Source organism: Dipodomys merriami, unplaced genomic scaffold (genome assembly GCF_024711535.1).
Source record: "Dipodomys merriami isolate MVZ:Mamm:240054 unplaced genomic scaffold, mDipMer1.0.p SCAF_9, whole genome shotgun sequence".
Taxonomy (NCBI): Eukaryota; Metazoa; Chordata; class Mammalia; order Rodentia; family Heteromyidae; genus Dipodomys; species Dipodomys merriami.
Window position 1 is genome coordinate 11,204,476 of NW_027206512.1, and position 19,663 is coordinate 11,224,138.

A 19,663-nucleotide genomic window follows, 5' to 3' on the forward strand; every position below is an offset into this window, starting at 1 on the left:
CTCAAAGACATTTCAGGCAAAAATAAGCATGGGTCTATTATGTGGGGATGAAAGGAAATAACATTTCCCTAGCGTCTATTTTGTGTAAAGCATTGTGTCAAGCCCTTTGAAAAATGATATTTCAAGTAAATATTATGATAAACTTTCAAGGTAAATACTAACGCCCCATTTTGTTAATAAGAGACTTAGTTCTAAGTAATTTTCCCAGGGTCATAGGTTAACTCAGCATCCTCAACAGAAGTAACAAGAGGAAACTAGACCCTGGTGGCTCAAGCCTGTAATCCTACTTACTCAGTAGGCTGAGATCTGAGGATCACAGTTTGAAGCCACCTGGGGCAAGAAAGTCTGTGAAATTCATCTCTTAACCACCAAAAAGCTGGAAGTGGATCTATGTCTCAAGTGGTAGAGCACCAACCTTGAGTGAAAAAACTAAGTGACAGTACCCAGGCCCTAAATTCAAGCTTCAGTACTATCACACAAAGGAGAAACAGAAAAAAAAATAGAAAAAGTCATAGCATTGAGCATATAAGAAAACAGTTAATTTTCACACAAGAATTCAATGCTTTAAAAAAAAAAATAAAGAGAGACCAGGTGCTGGTGAATCAGTCCTGTAAACCTAAAATACTCAGGAGGCTAAATTTGAAGGTCAAGGTTTGAAGCCAGCCTGGACAGCAAAGTCCAAGAGACTCTTAACTCCAGTTAACCTCAAAAAGCCAGAAGTGGAGTTGTGATGAGAGAGGGGGAGGGGAGGGGAAAGAGACAGGGAGGGGGAGAGGGAGAGGGAGAGGGAGAGAAAGCCGAGTGCACGAGCTGGCCTTGATTTTTTTTTTTTTTTTTTTTTTTTTTTTTTTTGTCGGTCATGGGGCTTGAACTCCGGGCCTGGGCGCTGTCCCTCAGCTCTTCAGCTCAAGGCGAGCGCTCTACCACTTGAGCTACAGCGCCACTTCCGGTTTTCTGGTGGTTTATTGGAGATAGGAGTCTCACGGTCTCTCCTGCCCGGGCTGGCTTTGAACCGCGATCCTCAGATCTCAGCCTCCTGAGTAGCTAGGATTACAGGCGTGAGCCACCAGCGCCCGGCTTGATTTTTTTTTTTAAAAAAAAGCCAAAATATAAGTCCAAGTAGCAATCTTAATATTTTAGCTCCAGGGCTGGAATACACTTAGTGGTAGAGTGCTTGCCTAGCATGCATGAAGCCCTCAGTTTGATTCCTCAGCACTACATAGGCAGAAAAAGCCGGAAGTGGAGCTATGGCTCAAGTGGTAGAGTGCTAGCCTTGAGCTGAAGAGCTGAGGGACAGCGCCCAGGCCCAGAGTTTGGATCCCACAAATAACATACATACACACACACACACACATATATACATATATATATATATATATATATATATATATATATATATATATATATATATATATTTCCAATGGTAAAAACCGACCAAAGAAATCCCTCACTTAATTCTAAATAAACAAAAAAATAAAGTTAGTCTTCTTTTAAAACAACTGGTTTTTGAGAAAAGTTTGTTCTGCAACCTAGGCAGATGGCGTTGGTGTATACTATTTTGTGCCTATCTAGAAACAACTCTAAGCAATACTATCAACAGCTGTTTCCTTTTCCCTCTAGTGTCTCTTTGTAAATTGCCCTCACTTATGCTAACTTGCTTGACATAGTTTCTATTTTGTTCTGCAAACATTTCTGAAGGCAAAGGTATGTTGCCAAATTATCCACACAGAGTTATCAAACTATTTGAGACAGATGGCAACACTACATGAAAAAACTGTATCCATTTTAAATTGCCTTCTGAGATTAAGAGGTTAATGGTTACAGTTTCTCCTACAGCTGAAACACTGAACTTCCAAAGTTGTATCACTGCTGATAATGTCTTTCATGTCCCTCTCAGGAAATTTAAATTGTTTGCTTGTTAGCTACAATGTTGCCATCCTGGTAGACCTACTGTTATCTCCTCTCCCAGAGATGCAACACTATGCTGGGGGATGGGGGGGGGGGGAGAGAGGGGAAGAGAGAGAGAGAGAGAAAGCTAAATTTATTCTAGCAGAGCTCTTAAGATTTTCTCAGGGTCACACCTATTCATCTTCCTCAGCTTTGCTCACCTGGTCTTTTACTTTTCACCGTATTAATTACTTACTTTCTCTCCCCTATCTCCCTCAGTGTTCTTTGTTACGTGTGGGCTGGTATTGGGGGCTTGAACTCAAGGCCTTGATGCTATCCCCTCTCTTTTGCTCAAGGCTGGTGCTCTACCACTTGAACCACAGCTCCACTTGCAGCTCTTGGTGGTTGATTGGTCTCACACACTTGCCCATCTAGGCTGGCTTCAAATCATAATCATAGCTGCTCAGACTCCAAGTATGAGCTATTGGCATATGACTGCTCTTTCTGACATAAACTATGTGGCCAATGAAACAATACTGTATTTATTTTGGTGTTCTTCTACCTAAAGCAGTAAAAACATTTAAAGTAGTAATTGCAGTCCCCCTTCCAACCCCACCCCCACCCCATCTGATGCTCCAAAAAAGTAGAGTGCACCAGGCGCTGGTGGCTCATGACTGTAATCCTAGCTACTCAGGAGGCTGAGATCTGAGGATCACAGTTCAAACCCAGCCTGGGCAGGAAAGTCCGTGAGACTCTTATCTCCAATAAACTACTAGAAAACCAGAAGTGGTGCTGTGACTCAAGCAGTAGAGCACTTGCCTTGAGCTGAAGAGCGCACGGACAGCACCCAAGCCCAGAGTTCAAGCCCCACGACCTACCCCACCTCCCCCAAAAAAGTAGAGTGTTTGCCTTGCATGCATGAGGCCCTGGGTTCAATTCCTCAACACCACATAAGCAGAAAAAAAGCCGGAAGTGGCGCTGTGGCTCAAGTGGTAGAGCACGAGCCTAGAGCTAAGGGACAGCGCCCAGGCCCAGAGTTCAGGCCCCACAACTGGACCCCAAAAATAAATAAATAAATAAATAAATAAGGGGACCGAGGGGGCTGGGAATGTGGTTTAGTGGTAGAGTGTTTGCCTAGCATGCATGAAGCCTTGGGTTCAATTCCTCAGTACCACATACACAGAAAAGGCTGGAAGTGCTGCTGTGGCTCAAGTAGTAGAGAACTAGTGTGGAGCACAGAGAGCCCAAGAGAGCCCAAGCTCCAGGACCTGCAAAAAAAAAAAAAAAAAAATGGTGGCAGAAGTGCACTGGGTCCATACAAACTGAAATCCAAAGCCAAGACAGTGGCTCATGCCTGTAATCCTAGGTACTCAAGAGGCTGAGAGCTGAAGATTGGAATTCAAAGCCAGCCCAAGCACAAAAGTCTATGAGATACTTATCTCCAATTCATCACTTTTTTAAAAAGCCCAAAGTGGGAGTGTGTCCCATGTGATAGAGTGCTAGATTTGAGGAGGTTGTGTGTGTGTGTGTGTGTGTGTGTGTGTGTGTGTGTGTGTGTGTGTGTGTGTGTGTGTGTGTCGATCATGAGGCTTGAACTCTGGGCCTGGGAGCTGTCCCTCAGATCTTCAGCTCAAGGCAAGTATTCTACCACTTGAGCCACAAGTCCACTTCGGTTTTCTGGTGGTTTATTGGAGATAAGAGTTTCTTGGACTTCCTGCCCTGGCTGGCTTTGAACCAGTCATCAGATCTCAGCCTCCTGAGTAGCTAGGATTGCAGGCATGAGCCACTGATGCCCTGTGAGAGTTTTTGTGTTGTCTTGTGTTGTTTTGAAGCCCAGTACAGTGTCCAGGCTACGAGTTTAAGCCCCAGGACAAGGAAAGGATAGGAAAAGGAAAATGGGGGGAAAAGGAAGGGGAAGGGGACAGAAAGGAAAGAAAGGAAAAGGAAAAAATGAAAAAAATATTGTGCATCTCTAAGCTCTCAACTATCTTATCAGTATATGGACCTTCATAGGGTGATTGTTGGCTTAAGTAAAATTATGCAAAATTTCAGCACAATGACTGTCCAATGTGAGCACTCAACCAATGGTTAGCTATTGTTGAAGGTGTTTGGTTTGTTTTTTCCCAGGCAAATCACATACACAGACTTCACACTCCACAGCTTTTGAACTGGATTAATAACCAAACTAGGTAAGTCTCAAAGTCCCATGATCCTTACCTAATTTTCAAAGGAAAGGACGAGAAAGGGAGGCCAGAGGACTGTAGGGTTGATCAGTTCCTGGCCATCTCTATTTCCTCTTTACCCACAGATAACGTGCAGACAAATTAACAGTCTCCTGGTGACATACAATGTGTCAGAATGAGTCATGAACCATGCACTATTAGACTGATTCTCCAGAATTTTACCCCAAGCAGTCCAGAATCTCCCAGAACGCCAATCTGTCTTGACCATTCACAGTTTTTCTAGCTTCCCATACCATAGGGACCTCACAAACACAGAAATCCAAAATAGAACACAAGATCCCTAAATACTTTATCACTACAAACACTTGCTCAATTGGGTCCTGGTGCTTATACCAGACTCCTACATTATGATAACATCTCTCCTTCTCTCCTTCTCTCTTTCTCTCTCATTTGGCTTTCAGCTCAAGGATACATTCTCAGAGAGGAATTCACTGATTCCTAAAGCTAGTATTAACCCACAACCACTCTTCCAAACCCACTCACTCTCTCCTTTCTATGTATTCCATTCTATGGTCTAGCAGTTATCTGGCTCCAAGTAACAACTGCCTAAATTAATAGAAATTTATGCTTCTCCTATAACAAACCAGAACAGGGTAGCTCCCAATAATACTTTCAGCCTCTATCTATCTATCTATCTATCTATCTATCTATCTATCTATCTATCTATCTATCTATCTAGATATTTATTTGTGTGTGTGTGTGTGTACACCAATACTAAGTCTTGAATTAGGGCTTCACACTCTGGCTTTTTTTACCCAAAGCTGGTACTCTACCACTTCAGCCACACCTTCACTTCCAGTTTTTTGGGAGTTTGTTTTGTTTTGTTTTTGCCAGTTCTGGGGTTTGAACTCAGGGCCTGAACACTGTCCCTGAGCTTCTTTTGCTCAAAGCTAGCATGCTAACACTTGAGCCACAGTGCTACTTCTGGCTTTTTTGGTTTATATGGTACTGAGGAATCGAACCCAGAGCTTTGTGCATGCTAGGCAAGCACTCTACCACTATGCCACATTCCCAGCCTCCACTTCCAGACTTTTTTGTGGTTAACTGACGAGTCTTACAGACTTTCCTGCCTGGGCTGGCACTTGACCATAATACTCAGATCTCAGGTTTTTGAGTGGCTAGGATTACAGATGTGAGCCACTGGTGCCTGGTCTTTCTACCCTGCCATGATGGCTTTATACTTGTCATCTTGAGGCACAAAAACATTGCTGCCTTACCAGATATCTCCTTAACACTCAAGGCAAAGAAGAGAATGGAAGCCACAGCAGTTGTTTAGAGGTGAAGTGACATTTCCACTAGACAAGATCAGTCATGTGACTTAGTGTAACCATAGGGAAGCTAGGGATCATGATAGAGTATATGAATCTTGGTTGGAAATCTGATTATCTTATCCTCATGGGCTGGTAAAATATCATACAATGCATTATCCCCCATTTTAGAATTGGGACCCATTAAGAGAAGATACTTGGAACAAATTCAAAGTTAGTATATTTAGTCAAAGGAGAGTAATTAAGCCGGGTAGCTCATACCTGTAATCCTAGCTACTCAGGAGGCTAGGATCTGAGGATTGAGGTTCAAAACCAGCCCAGGCAGAAAAGTCTGTGAGACTCTTTTCTCCAATTAACCACCAGAATACTGGAAGTGGTGGTGTGGCCTAAGTGGTAGAGCACTTGCCTTGAGCTGAAGAGCTCAAGGACAGTGTCCAGGCTCAGAGTTCAAGCCCTATGACTGACAATTAAAAAAAAAAAAAGGAAAGATTGAAACCTACAGGCTGAGGGTGCGGTACAGGTGCCTGCCTATCTAGCACAGATACCAAGTTTAATTTGCCAAGAAAAAAGAAAAAAAAAAAAAGATTCAAACCAGTCCAGCTCAGAAACCATGCTATTAAATTCTGCTACACTGCAGTGGTGCTAAAGTATGCTTCTAGAAATAGCCACAGCAACAGCACCTAAGAACACTACAATGCAAATTGGGCACTGCCTCAGACCTCCTGAACCAGAAAGTCTGCTGGGGAGGGAACATCTGCCTTCCAGCAAATGCAGCTGTCCACTACAAGCCTGTCAACCATTGTTCCACTGCAGGTATTTGGCTACCTACCTGTACAATTCAAAGACATGGCAGTTATACTAGGATGTGTTTTTGGAATTCTATAAGCTGGTCTGGTGCTGATGGCCCATGCCTGTAATCCTAGCCACTCAGGATGCTGAGTTTTGAGGATAACTGTTCAAAGCCAGCCCAGGCAGAAAAGTCCATGAGACTCTTGTGTCCAATGAATCACCAAAAAACCAGAAGTGGCCCTGAGGTGCAAAGTAGTACAATACTAACTAGCCTTGAGCAAAAAAGCTCAGAGATTGCTGCTCCCAGGCCCTGGGTTCAAGTCCCACAACTGACAACAACAATAAAAGAAATTCCATGATATCTATTGTTATAGACTGTGTAACTTCCCTAAAGTAAAGGAAGCCAGGTGCCAGTTTCTCATACTTATCATCCTAGATACTAAGGAAGTTGAGATATGAGAACTGAGATTCTCAGCCAGCCCTAGCAAGAAAGTCCCTGAGACTCTGTAATAAAAAGCTGGAAGTGAAGCTGTGATGCCAGTCTGGGGTGAAAAAGTTAAAGAGCACAAGACCCTGTGTTCAAGCCCCAGTACCCTCACCAAAAAAAAAAAAAGCAAAGTAAGGAAGCCAGTCTCTAAAGCCCTGTCTTAATTTCTAGAAAGGTAAAGGATCTTCAGTGCAAATAACCACAGCTATCTGTGAAATAAGTCTGCTTTTAGAGGCACAAATATATGTCCAGAAGGCTAAATGGGGAAAAAAAAACCAGCTTTTTAAAAAAATTCCCATACTGATCATAAAGAATTACTTAGCCAAGGAGAAACACTATTTATATTTTAGAGTCAAGCTGTAATTCTTGAAAAACAGGAAACCACATATCAACAGAGCCAACACAGTGTACCACAGTAGAAAGGGCACCAGGCTTTGAGTCAGAGTCAAGTCACTTCACTCCAACTCAGTTTCCTAATGTTGAAATGGAAAATGAGCTCCAACTTCAGAATTACAATTAGGCTTAAACAGTAAGTCATGGAAAAGCCTTTTGTAAACACCAATATGTTTGGGAATTGGAAATTTTACCTGCACAGCAGGGCCCTAACTCTCTTGATCATGCTGTCATCAGGATTTCTCCTATGATTAGATTACTGGCTGGCACGTGGAGGATAAGTCTCATGAAGTGTCAGAAATGAATCCAAGATATTTTACTAATAACACAATTGTTTCCTTCAGGCTCCATTTGTTAGAATAATCTGTCTTTTAATAGGAAAACGTCACTCTAACAAGAAAGCCTTAGTCATGTTCAAAATGGGCCAGATAATTTAGGAGAATCAGCTGACCCCACCCCCATGGGAACACTCCTAAAAGAGTTCTATCGACTAAAGAGTTCTGTCTCAAAACTAAGACAGAAGGGCCTACTAACAGCCTTGATAGCCTTAGCATCTCAGGGTGTCACGTCTGCACCAATGGGTTGTATACACACAGGCAACTAATCATAATTAAAGATGTGGATCTACAAAGAATCACATATTTTATATATTTACTTCCCTACTGAAGTTATGTAACCTATTTTAATAATATCTGAGATCCAAGTCACCTGTGTATAAAAATGGAGATGATCAAGCCACTGATTATTTGGGAATTTATAATTTAATAAAGCAAAATATAATTTATTCACAAACTTTGCATATTTAAGGTAAATGCAGTTCCTTAATTTATACTCTCTCCAACACACTTTCTCAATTTCCTGAAAATTAGTTTTACCAGTTTAGAGACCTGAAATAGGGGAACTTTGGGCTTCGGGCTTCAACGGACAGCAATGAGTTCAGTCCACTGACAGCTTTCAAAGTCTGGCTTTACTGGAAGGCGTGGCTTAAGAAGTAGAGTATCAGCCTTGAGAGAAAAAGCTAAGCAAGATACTGAGGCCCTGAGTTCAAGCTCCAGTACCTGTACATATACACACACATAAAGTCAGGTTTTATGTAAGGACATTCCAGCTATATTTCCATATCCTGATAGTTGGGGTTTTGCATCCCACCCAAAGAGTACATATAAGTTAGCTTTGCCCTTTAAAAAGTGAGGGCCTGGGCTGGGAAGGTGGCTTGCCTTGCATGCTTGAGGCCCTGTGTTCAATTCCTCAGCACCACATAAGCAAAAAGAAAAAAAACCGGAAGTGGCGCTGTGGCTCAAGTGGTAGAACGCTAGCCTTGAGCTGAAGAGTTGAGGGACAGCGCCCAGGCCCAGAGTTCAGGCCCCATGACTGGACCCCCTCCCCCCCAAAAAAGTGAGGGCCTGTGGCCATTTCAGGATTTGGGATTTTAATATTCAACAAACATAAGGAATTATGCAAACTTGTTTGCTAAAAGGCCAGAGCATAAAACTTCTATTTGCTTTTCATAAAAATACTAAAAAGGGAAGTGGCGCTGTAGCTCAAGTGGTAGAGCGCTAGCCTTGAGCTGAAGAGCTGAGGGACAGCGCCCAGGCCCAGAGTTCAAGCCCCACGACCGACCAAAAAAAAAAGAAAAATACTAAAAAGCTGGGTGTTGTAATCTTAGCTACACAAGAGACTGAGATCTGAGGATCATAGTTCAAAGCCAGCCTGGGCAGGAAAGTCCCTGAGACTCTTAATTCTAATTAACTACCAGAAAACCAGAAGTAGTGCTGTGGCTCAAAGTGGTAGAGCACTAACCTTGAGCAAATTAGTTCAGGGACAGCACCCAGGTCCTAAGTTCAGCCCCAAGAACAACAACAAAAATGCAAAACAAATCTTATTTTCAAAAGCTTAATTTTGCCGGGTGCCAGTGGCTCACACCTGTAATGCTAGCTGCACAGGAAGCTGAGATCTGAGGATCAAGGTGCAAAGTCAGCCCAGGCAGGAAAGTCTGTGAGACTCTTATCTCCAATTAACCACCAGAAAACGGGAAGTGGCACTGTGTCTCAAGTGGTAGAGAGCTTGCCTTGAGCTGAAGAGCTGAGGGACAGCGCCCACGTCCAGAGTTCAAGCCCCATGACTGCCCCCCCCAAAGCTTAATTTTAAATTAGATGGGTGTGGCCCAGTCCTGTTATTCCAGTATTCAAGAGTCTGAGACTGGAGGATTCTGAGTTTTAGCCAGCCTCGGTCAAATAGCAAGACCCTGTCTCAAAAACCAAACAAGGGCTGGGAAGGTGGCTCAGTGGTAGAGCGCTTGCCTTGCATGCCTGAGGCCCTGGGTTCGATTCCTCAGCACCACATAAGCAAAAAGAAAAAAAGCTGGAAGTGGCGCTATGGCTCAAGTGGTAGAGTGCTAGCCTTGAGCTGAAGAGCTGAGGGACAGTGCCCAGGCCCAGAGTTCAGGCCCCACGACCAGACCCAAAAAAAAAAGAAAAAAAAAAAAAAAAAAAAACTTAACTATAAACTGGCATGGAGGCACATGCATGTAATCCAGCCCTTGGGAGGGAGGTGGAGCAGGAGGATGGAAAGGCCATCTTTCAGCTGCATACATAGACCCTGACTCAAACAAAAACCTTTTTTATTCATTTATCTTTCCAACTTCAAGGCAATAAGTAACTTTAACTGAGCCACAGTGATAAGAAAGTGCTGTCTGATAAAACTGCGACTCACATGTATATCTTAATATTTTACAAATTTAATTCAAAACCCAATTATGTAAGTATCTTAATCAGAAAAACAAACTGTTACCTCAACCTGTTCTTTACAAATGTCAGTTAAACCAAATAGGAAGCAAGAGAGACAGCCAATTGTCTGATTACCCCTCAGCAGGATCTAGTAGCCCAGAAAAAATGACAGAAAAGAAAAGGCCAAGTGTTGGTTGCTCACACCTGAAATTCTAGCTATTCAGGAGGCTGAGATCTGAGGGTTGCAGTTCAAAGCCAGCCAGGGCAGAAAAGTCCCTGAGATTCCAATAAACTTCTCAGAAAAAAGTCTAAACTATCACTGTGGCTCAATCGGTAGAGTGCTAGCCTTGAGCACAAAGAGGCTCATGGACAGCACCCAGGCCCTGAGTTCAAGCCCTAGGACAAAAATGCATGTATGTTCTGCATACTGTGGCTGACAGTAATATTTAAAGTATCTTCTGCTTGCCAGGCACACCTGTAATCCTGGCTACTCAGGAGGTTGAGATCTGAAGATCACAGTATCACAGTTCAAAGCCAGCCTGGGCATGAAAGTTCGTGAGACTTTTTTTTTTTTGCCAGTCCTGGGGCTAGCCAGCCCAGTGCCTATGCACTGTCCCTGAACTTCTATTCCTCAAGGCTAGCACTCTACCACTTGAGCCACAGCATGCTAGGCAAGCATTCTACCACTAAGCCACATTCCTAGCCCCTTGAGACTCTTATCTCCAATAACCACCAGAAGTGTCACTGTGGCTCAAGTGGTAGAGTGCTCATCTTGAGCTGAAGAGTTCAGGGACAGTGCCCAAGCCCAGAGTTCAAGCCCCACAACTGATCAAAAAACAAACAAACAAAAAAAACCTATCATGGGGCTGGGAAGGTGGCTCAGTTGTAGAGTGCTTGCCTTGCATGCCTGAGGCCCTGGGTTCGATTCCTCAGCACCACATAGGCAAAAAGAAAAAAGCTGGAAGTGGCGCTGTGGCTCCAGTGGTAGAGCGCTAGCCTTGAGCTGAAGAGCTGGGGGACAGCGCCCAGGCCCAGAGTTCAGGCCCCACGACCGAACCCCCAAAAAAACAAAACAAAACAAAACAAAAAAAACTATCATGCTTCCTTCTGCATTATATTCAAATATTGGGGTGATATTCATATCCTAATATTCTAATATTGGGATTATATTTACACATGATTTGTCAAAATTATATTTCTGCACAGGAAAAGAGTTAAGTAAATAATAGATGCCAAATGATTGTTTCTATAGTGAATAATACACCTTAATGTGTAACAGTTCATTTTCGTCCTGCCAAGTAGAAAGCAAAGAATTCACAGCCACATACCTGCAAGTCCACATACACACCTCACAACTCTCCATATTCCTTTTTTTTTTTGGTTGGTTGTGGGGCTTGTACTCTGGGTTTTGGTGCTATCCCTCAGCTCTTCAGCTCAAGGTGAGCTCTCTACCACTTGAGCCACAGCGCCACTTACAGTTTTCTAGTGGTTCAATAGAGATAAGAGTCTCACGGAGTTGCCTGCCCGGGCTGGCTTTGAACCGCAATCCTGAGATCACAGCCTCTTGAGTAGCTAGATTACAGGAATGAGCCACCAACGCCTGGCTTCCATATTCTATTTTAAAAATGAAAACAATCCCCAATATTTAAAGTCTCACTTTTCAATCCTTCTTTGTCTCAAATCTGCCCAAAATCCTTTCCATGATTCCTGTTCTCCTTAAAAATAGCTGAATATGGGGCTGGGAAGGTGGCTCAGTGGTAGAGTGCTTGCCTTGCATGCATAAGGCCCTGGGTTCGATTCCTCAGCACCACATAAGCAAAAAGAAAAAAGCCGGAAGTGGCGCTGTGGCTCAAGTGGTAGAGTGCTAGCCTTGAGCTGAAGAGCTGAGGGACAGCACCCAGGCCCAGAGTTCAGGCCCCACAACTGGACCCCCCCCCCAAAAAAAAGCTGAATATGCTGGGCACCAGTGGCTCACGTCTGTAATCCTAGCTACTCAGGAGGCTGAGTTCTGAGGATCCCGGTTCAAAGCCAGCTGGGGCAGCAAAGTCCATGAGACTCTTAATCTCCAATTAACCACCAGAAGACAGGAAGTGGTGGTGGCTCTGTGGCTCAGAGTGGTAGAGCTCTAATCTTGAACAGAAAAAACTCACAGGGGGAAGGTGGCTCAGTGGTAGAGCGCTTGCCTTGCATGCCTGAGGCCCTGGGTTCGATTCCTTACCACCACATAAGCAAAAAAGAAATAAAGCTGGAAGTGGCACTGTGGCTCAAGTGGTAGAGCACTATCCTTGAGCTGAAGCGCTGAGGGACAGCACCCAAGCCCAGAGTTCAAGCCCCATGACCGGGCCAAAAAAAAACAGCTCACAGACAGGGCTGGGAAGGTGGTTTGGTGGTAGAGTGCTTGCTAGCATGTATGAAGCCCAGGATTTGATTCCTCAGTATCACATACACAGAAAAAGCCAGAAGTGGCCATGTGGCTCGTGGTAGAGTGCTATCTTTTAGCAAAGAGAAGCTCAGAGACAGTGCCCAGGACCTGAGTTCAAGCCCCACAGCCACTCAAAAAAATAAAATAAATAAAATTAAAAAGCTAAATTCAAACAAGTTTCTTTAGTCTTAATTATTACTTATCCATCCTCGAGTTTTTCTCTCCTAGGCTCCCTGGAATCATTTTCCTCCAATTCTCCCCAACCCTCTTCTACACATAAGTTGTCTCCAAACACAAAACTGGCAAAGAGACACCTTTAAATTAAATTAGGCAGGTCACCCAGAAATTTCAATTCTCCTGTGAATCCATTCCTAGAATATCGAACTCAAGGCACCTTTTCCACTAAAGAGGAAAGGCAATATACGGAAATGCATTAGACAGAGGAAGTAAACATTGAAAGAGGGCCTGCCTAGGTATTATTCTTAAGCCCAAGAGAACTCAGTTCCAGAATGCATTGGTGTTTTTCTTTTCCATGCGTCTGTTTCCCTCCTCAGAGCTCCAAGAGCTCTGTCCTCCACCTTCTATGCATTCTACATGACCTCTCGCCTTGACATAGTTCTTGCACTAGCAAAATCCACAAACCTCTTCGTCTGATGTGCCTGCGCCTCCTTTTATTGAGCTCAAAATTCTCACTCTGCAACTGGTCCAGGGAACACTGGGTTTTCGCCTTAACTTATGGTTGCTCACTGAAGGTTCAACTCTGGTTCTACAGTGGTATGGCATACCCCCTTTTCCTTCCCCGCCCCTCCCCCCACGACAGTGCACCTTCGGGATTAAAACTGACCCACCACATCCTTAAAAGAAAGTAAAACAAGGCAAAATCAATCATCCAAGGCCGCAAGGGATTTTACCCCCCGACAGTGTCGTCTTCAACTTCCAAAGCCAAGGGTCTCCGGAGGGTGGTTTGCATAACAATATGGGGGGAGGGGAGAGGGAAGAAACCTAAGCAGGAAACCGCTCGAAGGTCCCTCCCGACTTCATTAAAGGAACTCCTGGTACACGACGGGTAGCCTCGGTTCAGACACCACCTCGGTTCCCCGCTCTCGCTCTAACTCGCGGGGCTCGGGCCCTCGCACCGTCGGAGGAGGGGTCCGATGGCAAGGAGCAGTTATGTGAACAATCGAGAGGAATGAACCAGTCACCCTATTCCTAAGACGTCCCCGCTCCCCGCAGCAAGTCTCCCGGAGACGCACCCCGAGGTTCCCTCTCGCCCTCCATGGGGTGCGGACCACCGACAAACGCCCCCCCCTCGCCCACAGTGAGGTGGGATTCGGGCCGCTCCACTGATCGGAGGGAGCGGGGGGGGGGGGGGAGAGGGGGGAGAGCAGGGAGCGGACGAGCCCGCAGCCGGGCTTCTGACTCCTCCAGAAACTTCTGGGACTCCTATTACGCAACTCAAGAGACCAGGTTTCCAACAACGGGACATCTTTTCCGCAAGACGCGGGGCGCGAGGGCAGAGGCTCGACCTGCCAGGAGGGGGTGAGGGCAGAGGCGTCTCTTCCTACGTCCCCATCCCGCGTCCTGATTTTCGGGGCTCTACCTGCCCAGGGTTTTGCACAGAGCGGCGGCGCTCGCGCCGCGTCCCCTTGGCCCGTTCTCCCCTAAGGTTCCCACCGGAAAAAGTGGAAAGGCCAGCGACTTGAGTCAGCGCGCCGGGAAGCGGGCACCGAGGCGGGGAGGGCTTCGGAGAAATCCCCGGCGGCGGCGGCGGCGGCGGCGGTAGCGGCGCCCCGGGACGGGCGGACCCCAGCCGGAGTCGGGGACGGGATGGGGGCGCGCGGGGCTCCTCCGCTTACCTTCCAGCCCTTCGGTCCTGCAATCCCAAAGCGTGCGCCTTCGTCACCTCCCCTGACCTGTTGCGGTGCGGGCAGTGCGGGGGAACGTGCCCCCACCCCCTCCCAGAGGTTCGGCAGGGCAGCTCCGGAGTCGGGAGGGCGCAGGCGACGGCCGAGGGCGCGAGGATCGCGCGGACCGGGCGCTCCTGACCCGTTCGCTCCTTCGCCAGCGCGGTGCGCCGCCAGCCGCCCCAACTCCGCAGGGAGGCCTAAGCCACGCCCTCCGCCGGAGGGCACGCCCCCGGCAGGGCCACGCCCCTCGCCCCCACCCCGGAGGCTCCAGAGAAATGAAGCAGTCCCCGGACTCACAGCGGGGCCTCGGTGCCCAGCTCCGCCCCGGCCCACGCCCTCCAGCTGGCAGCACCCAAAAGCTCTGGGAGGATCGCGGCCCCGGCTCTGGGTGGAACTCTGCAGTGGCCGCGCCGACCGCGTGGGTGACCCTGCCCCGGGCTGCAGTCGGGCACGAGAACCCTTCGGCTTCACTGCGAGCTGAAACTCCGGGTCAAGTTCTGACTGAAAGTGTCAAGGAGGTTTTTTTTCTCCCGAAATCTGTTTCTCTGAAACAGATTCTGGACCCTTTGGAAGGAGATAATAACTAACATCTGGGGAGCATTTTACAGCTTAAAGAGGCTTTCCACGCACAGTCCCGTTTTATCTTCACAACAACCTTTGTAAAACAGATAAATTGTTGCCATTTCCCAAATAATGAAACCGTGTTCAATGTCTCAGAGAAACCGGGCCCCCAGCCTCCGAACCCCTGGAAACTCAAACGGATCAGGGGACGCTTTAGCAAATAGACCCAAAGAAAGAAGGGACAAGTTATTATCTAGTTAAGCTCCTTCATGCTGCTACCTACTATGAACATACTAAGGAAAGTAATAAGCCATCTTCATTCGGCTCTCACCTTCCTTCTGAAAGTCACGTAGATAGAAAGATTGTTATCAAATGGCCTAGAAGGAAGCGCCTAGATGCACCATTATGATGTCTTAATGATTTAAACTGATGAAAAATGGATGAAGATCGCTTTACTTAAATGTAATATATAATGAAAATTAACATAAGTATGAAAAAATGAATCCCAGCTGGTAGGGGTGTGGCTCAAGTGGTAGAGTGCCAGTGAACGTGCTGAGAGCAAGAAAACTCAAGTTCAAGTCCAGTACACATACGCACATGCGCGCGCACAAACACACACACACACACACACACACACACACAAAATCCATTCTCTCTCTCTCTCAGACCTAATACTGCTTTGCCCTTCATGAGTCCTTCATGGTCCACATAATAGCAAATCTGATAGGTATTTGCATTTCCAAATTAAACTTTTGACTACTTTCTCATATTTCCTATAGATGGTTTCCCAAAATTTAACTGCTCCTCTCTCTACATATCTCTGTAAACGAGATTAATTTAATTTAAAGTTAAAATAATTAATAACCTCAATGAAACCTGATGGGTTTTATTTTTATCTTTTATTGGCTTCAGTCACGGTCTTGAACTCAGGGCTTGCATGCTGACCCTGAACTTTTTTGCCCAAGGCTAGCACTTTGCCACTTGAGCTACAGCTCACTTTCGGCTTTTTGGTGTTTACTTGGAGATAAAAGTCTTACAGACTTTCCTGTCTAGTCTGCCTTTCAGAGTCCGGATTACAGGATTACAGGCATGAACCACTGACACCCAAGCCTAGGAAATTTTGTTGGTGGGGGTGGTGAGGGTAAGGTGTTGCTTTTTGTTTGTTTCTTTTGTTTTGGTGTGTGTGTTGCTGGGGATGGACTCCAGGGCTTGTCCTACCAAGCACTATGCCTCCATATCTAATAGTTTTGGGGTTTTGTTTTGTTTTGCCTTTTTTTTTTTTTTTTTTTTTTTGCCAGACCTGGGGCTTGAACTCAGGGCCTGGGCACTCAAGGCTAGCACACTACCAGAGTACCACTTCTGGCTTTTTTCTGAGGAATTTAACTCAGGGCTTCATGTATGCTAGGCCAGCATTTTACCACTAAGCCACATTCCCAGCATCTCTGATAGTATCTTTAGGAGAAAATATTGAAGTGAGTGCCAGTGGCTCACACCTTTAATCCTAGCTACTCAGGAGGCTGAGATCTTCGGATCACAATTCAAAGCCAGCCTGGGCAGGAAAATCTGTGAGACTCTTATCTCCAATTAACCACCAGAAAACCAGAAGTGGCACTGTGGAGCTGAAGAACTGAGGGACCTCACCGAAGCCCAGAGTTCAAGCCCCGCAACCAGCAAAAAGAAAAAGAAAAAAAGAAAAGAAAAGATTGGAGATAGTCTCTGAGCAAAATGGACCAGGTGTCACCTGTGGTAGCTGTGAAGTTCTTACAAGTTTCCAACAGGCTGATATCTATTCTCATCAATGACAAATACTTTAACCTTTTTTCTATACAGCTAATGCACTTCACTGTAAAAGATAGAGAAAGAAAATGAGGTTGACAGTGGAACTTTTGTAATTTTATTTTCCTGCCATTAGAGTTGAAAATGATACAGCTTTGGTTCAGGAGAGCCATTCATTCCATGTACATGACTTTTCTTAAGGCAATGTACCAAGAAACAGGACAAATCAATGACAAAGACAGAACTCCTCTCCACTATGAGGCAGAAATCAACAAATAAATATTTCCAAAGCACACTTCTATCAATTTGTTTCCTGAATGGTGACTGGTTGTATTAAATACTTTAATCAAAATTAATCTTATCCTACTAAAAAGAAGAGATTACAAAGACAAGGAAACAAAGGACCTTTTCTTAATTTGTCTTATTTTTTAGATGACTCTATATTCTTTACCTCATCTATAGTGTATACACATGCACAACTGAGGGAAGCTGGGAGGAGGGCACAGAATCAATGGAAAGTAGGTGAAAAACTGACCAAAACAAAAACAAAAAACAAGGCCCTGAGTTCAAGCCTCAGTACCCACATACAAAGATAAAGCCAAACAGCCACGTTTGAGATTTCTTTTGTTGTTTTTCTGTGCAGGCACTGGAGCTTGAATTCAGGGTCTCTTGCTCTTGTTCAGATTTTTGTTTGCTTAATGCTGACACTTTACCATTTAATCAATGCCTCCACTTCTGGCTTTTTTGTTGGTTCATTACAGATAAGAGTCTCCCTGATTTGTCTGCCCAGATTGGCTGTGAATCATGATCCTCAGATCTCAGCCTCCCAAGTAGCTAGGATTACATGTCTGAGTCACCAGTGATTGACAAAGGTTTCTTTTCCCCATTGTACTATCTAAATGTTTAATATATAGGCCTTATATATTTACTTACTAGGAATGGAACTCAAGATCTGGAACTACTAGGCAAGTGCTCTACCACAGAGATATATCCCTAGCCTTTGTGTGTGTGTGTGTGTGTGTGTGTGTGTGTGTGTGTGTGTGTGTGTGTGCACATGCGCGCACGTGCACATGCGCGCACGTGCCAGTTCTGGGGCTTGAACTCAGAACCTAGGGCTCTGTCCCTGAGCATTTTTGCTCAAGGCTAGTGTTCTACCACTTGAGCCACAACTCCACTTCTGGCTTTTTGATGGTTAATTGGACAGAAAAGTCTCATGGATTTTCCTGTCTGCATTGATGTTAAACCATAATCCTCAAATCTCAGCCTCCAGAGTAACTAGGATTACAGGCTTAAGCCATCAACACCCAACATTATTTTTGTTTTCAAATTCCTGACATAAACAAAAGAAAGGTAATTATGAGCTGGGTGCCAATAATTATGTAGTAGAGCTGCTGATGTTGAGCTTCATTAACATTTTCCTGCAACTTTACCTACTAGCTGGTATGAACCACCACAACCACTAACAGGCAAGAACCACCACACCAGCCTTCTCTTTCTTAATCTTGACAGCATAACCATATACATTTCTGATTATATTTCTTCTAAAGCAAATCATGAATCTAAGATTAGTGACTTTTTAGAAACAATTGAAAAAGTAAAACTAAAAATCTTTCCTTTTTAATACTGCAGTGGTTCTTTTAGCTAGGTTTTCACTTGAGGCTTTTGGGATGTTTCCTGATCACAATTTTCACCTATGATTTCATTAAAATTTAAAAACAAACAAGACAAACCCCTGGGACTGAAAGAAGCTTATAACGTGTATCCCCAGAACACCAGAGTAGTCCAAGGGGAAGAGAAAATGACACCAAGATGCAGACAGGTAGGGATGCACTTCACAATACAACATAGATATTTGTCTGCTTGGCTGATGAAGTGCTCTGCCTCACCCCAGGCAGCAAGGGCTGGAGACCCGCGATAGATTATGTTGTTCCAAAAAGGCTGAGTGTGTTCCCAAGAGGTACAAAGTTATTCCCTCAAATGTGAACAGATCCTTAATCAAATTGTGAGAGGAGCATATGTTTGGGGGGAAAAAAACATTAGGAAGTTGAAGCAAAAGGATTTCAAGTTCAAGACCATCCTGGTCTACAGGGTAATTTTGAGGCAAGGAGGAAAGTGAAAGTGAAAGTGAATGTGAACACGAAGGGAAGAAAAGGGAGAAGAAGGGAGGAGGAGGGGGAGGGAGATCTAAGGGCGAGTTAGAAGAGGGAAGGGAGAGGAAGGGGAGGAGGGGGAGAAGAATGGGGAAAGGGTGGGAAGGAGAGATCAGAGAAGGAAGAAGAGGGAAAGGAGGGCAGAAGCAAGGAGGGGAGAGAAGAAAGGAAAAGGAAAGGGGAAAGAAGGAAGGTAGCATGGATGAAAAGGACATGCTAGTATTGAAGAAAAGGAAAAAGAAAAAGAAAGCAAAAGAAGAAACGAAGAAACGTCACTTCAAGGGAAAGGAGCAGTGATGAAGAAGAAGGAGGAGGAGGAGGAGAAGGGGCTGGGGATATAGCTGAGTAGCAGAGCACTATTTAATGTGCAAGAAACTCTGGGTTGGCCTGGGAATGTGGCTTAGTGGTAGAGTGCATGCATGAAGCCCTGGATTTGATTCCTCAGTAGAAGCAGCTCTGGGTTCCATCTTCACACACACACACACACACACACACACACACACACACACACACACACACACACACACACACACACACACACACACACACACACACACACAGAGTGAGAGTGAGAGTGAGAGTGAGAGAAGGAAGAGGAGGAGAAGAAAACAGAAACAGAACTGATGGCCAGGAGTCCTACATTTGTGGGGCACTGTGGTCTCTGTCACAACTATACTTGGTATTATGACACTAAAGCAGTCATAGACAATACATAAAGCATAAAAGTAGCTTGCTTGCTTTCCTCCTCCACCTCCTCCTCCTTACTCCTTCTCCTCTTTCTCCTCTCCCTCCTCCTCTTCCCTCTCCTTCCCCCTTTCCTTCCTTTAGGGTGACAGTATGGAGTCTACCACTTGAGCCACACCTCCTCTTCCAGCTTTATTGGTAACAAATTGAAAATGAGTCTCACAGACTTTCTTGCCTGAGCTAACTTTGAACCTCAGTCCTCAGAGGTCAGCTTCCTGAAGTAGCTAGGATTACAGTTGTGAGCCACCAGTGCCTGGCTGAAGACAACCATTTCTACAAAATGCTATTTATTTGCAGAGACAGATGGCAG

General features: G+C 45.1%; 1 protein-coding gene across 2 annotated transcripts in view; it reads right to left on the reverse strand.

The window, feature by feature from the left end:
- The window catches only part of Aff1 (ALF transcription elongation factor 1), a 214,939-nt gene extending 200,639 nt beyond the window's left edge, over positions 1-14,300 (reverse strand). For both annotated transcript variants that reach the window (XM_070013207.1, XM_070013206.1), the window contains exon 1: positions 14,072-14,300. The gene's annotated coding sequence lies outside the window, so the exon portion shown is untranslated. The remainder of the gene's footprint in view (positions 1-14,071) is intronic.
- Between the last annotated feature and the right edge of the window lie 5,363 nt (positions 14,301-19,663).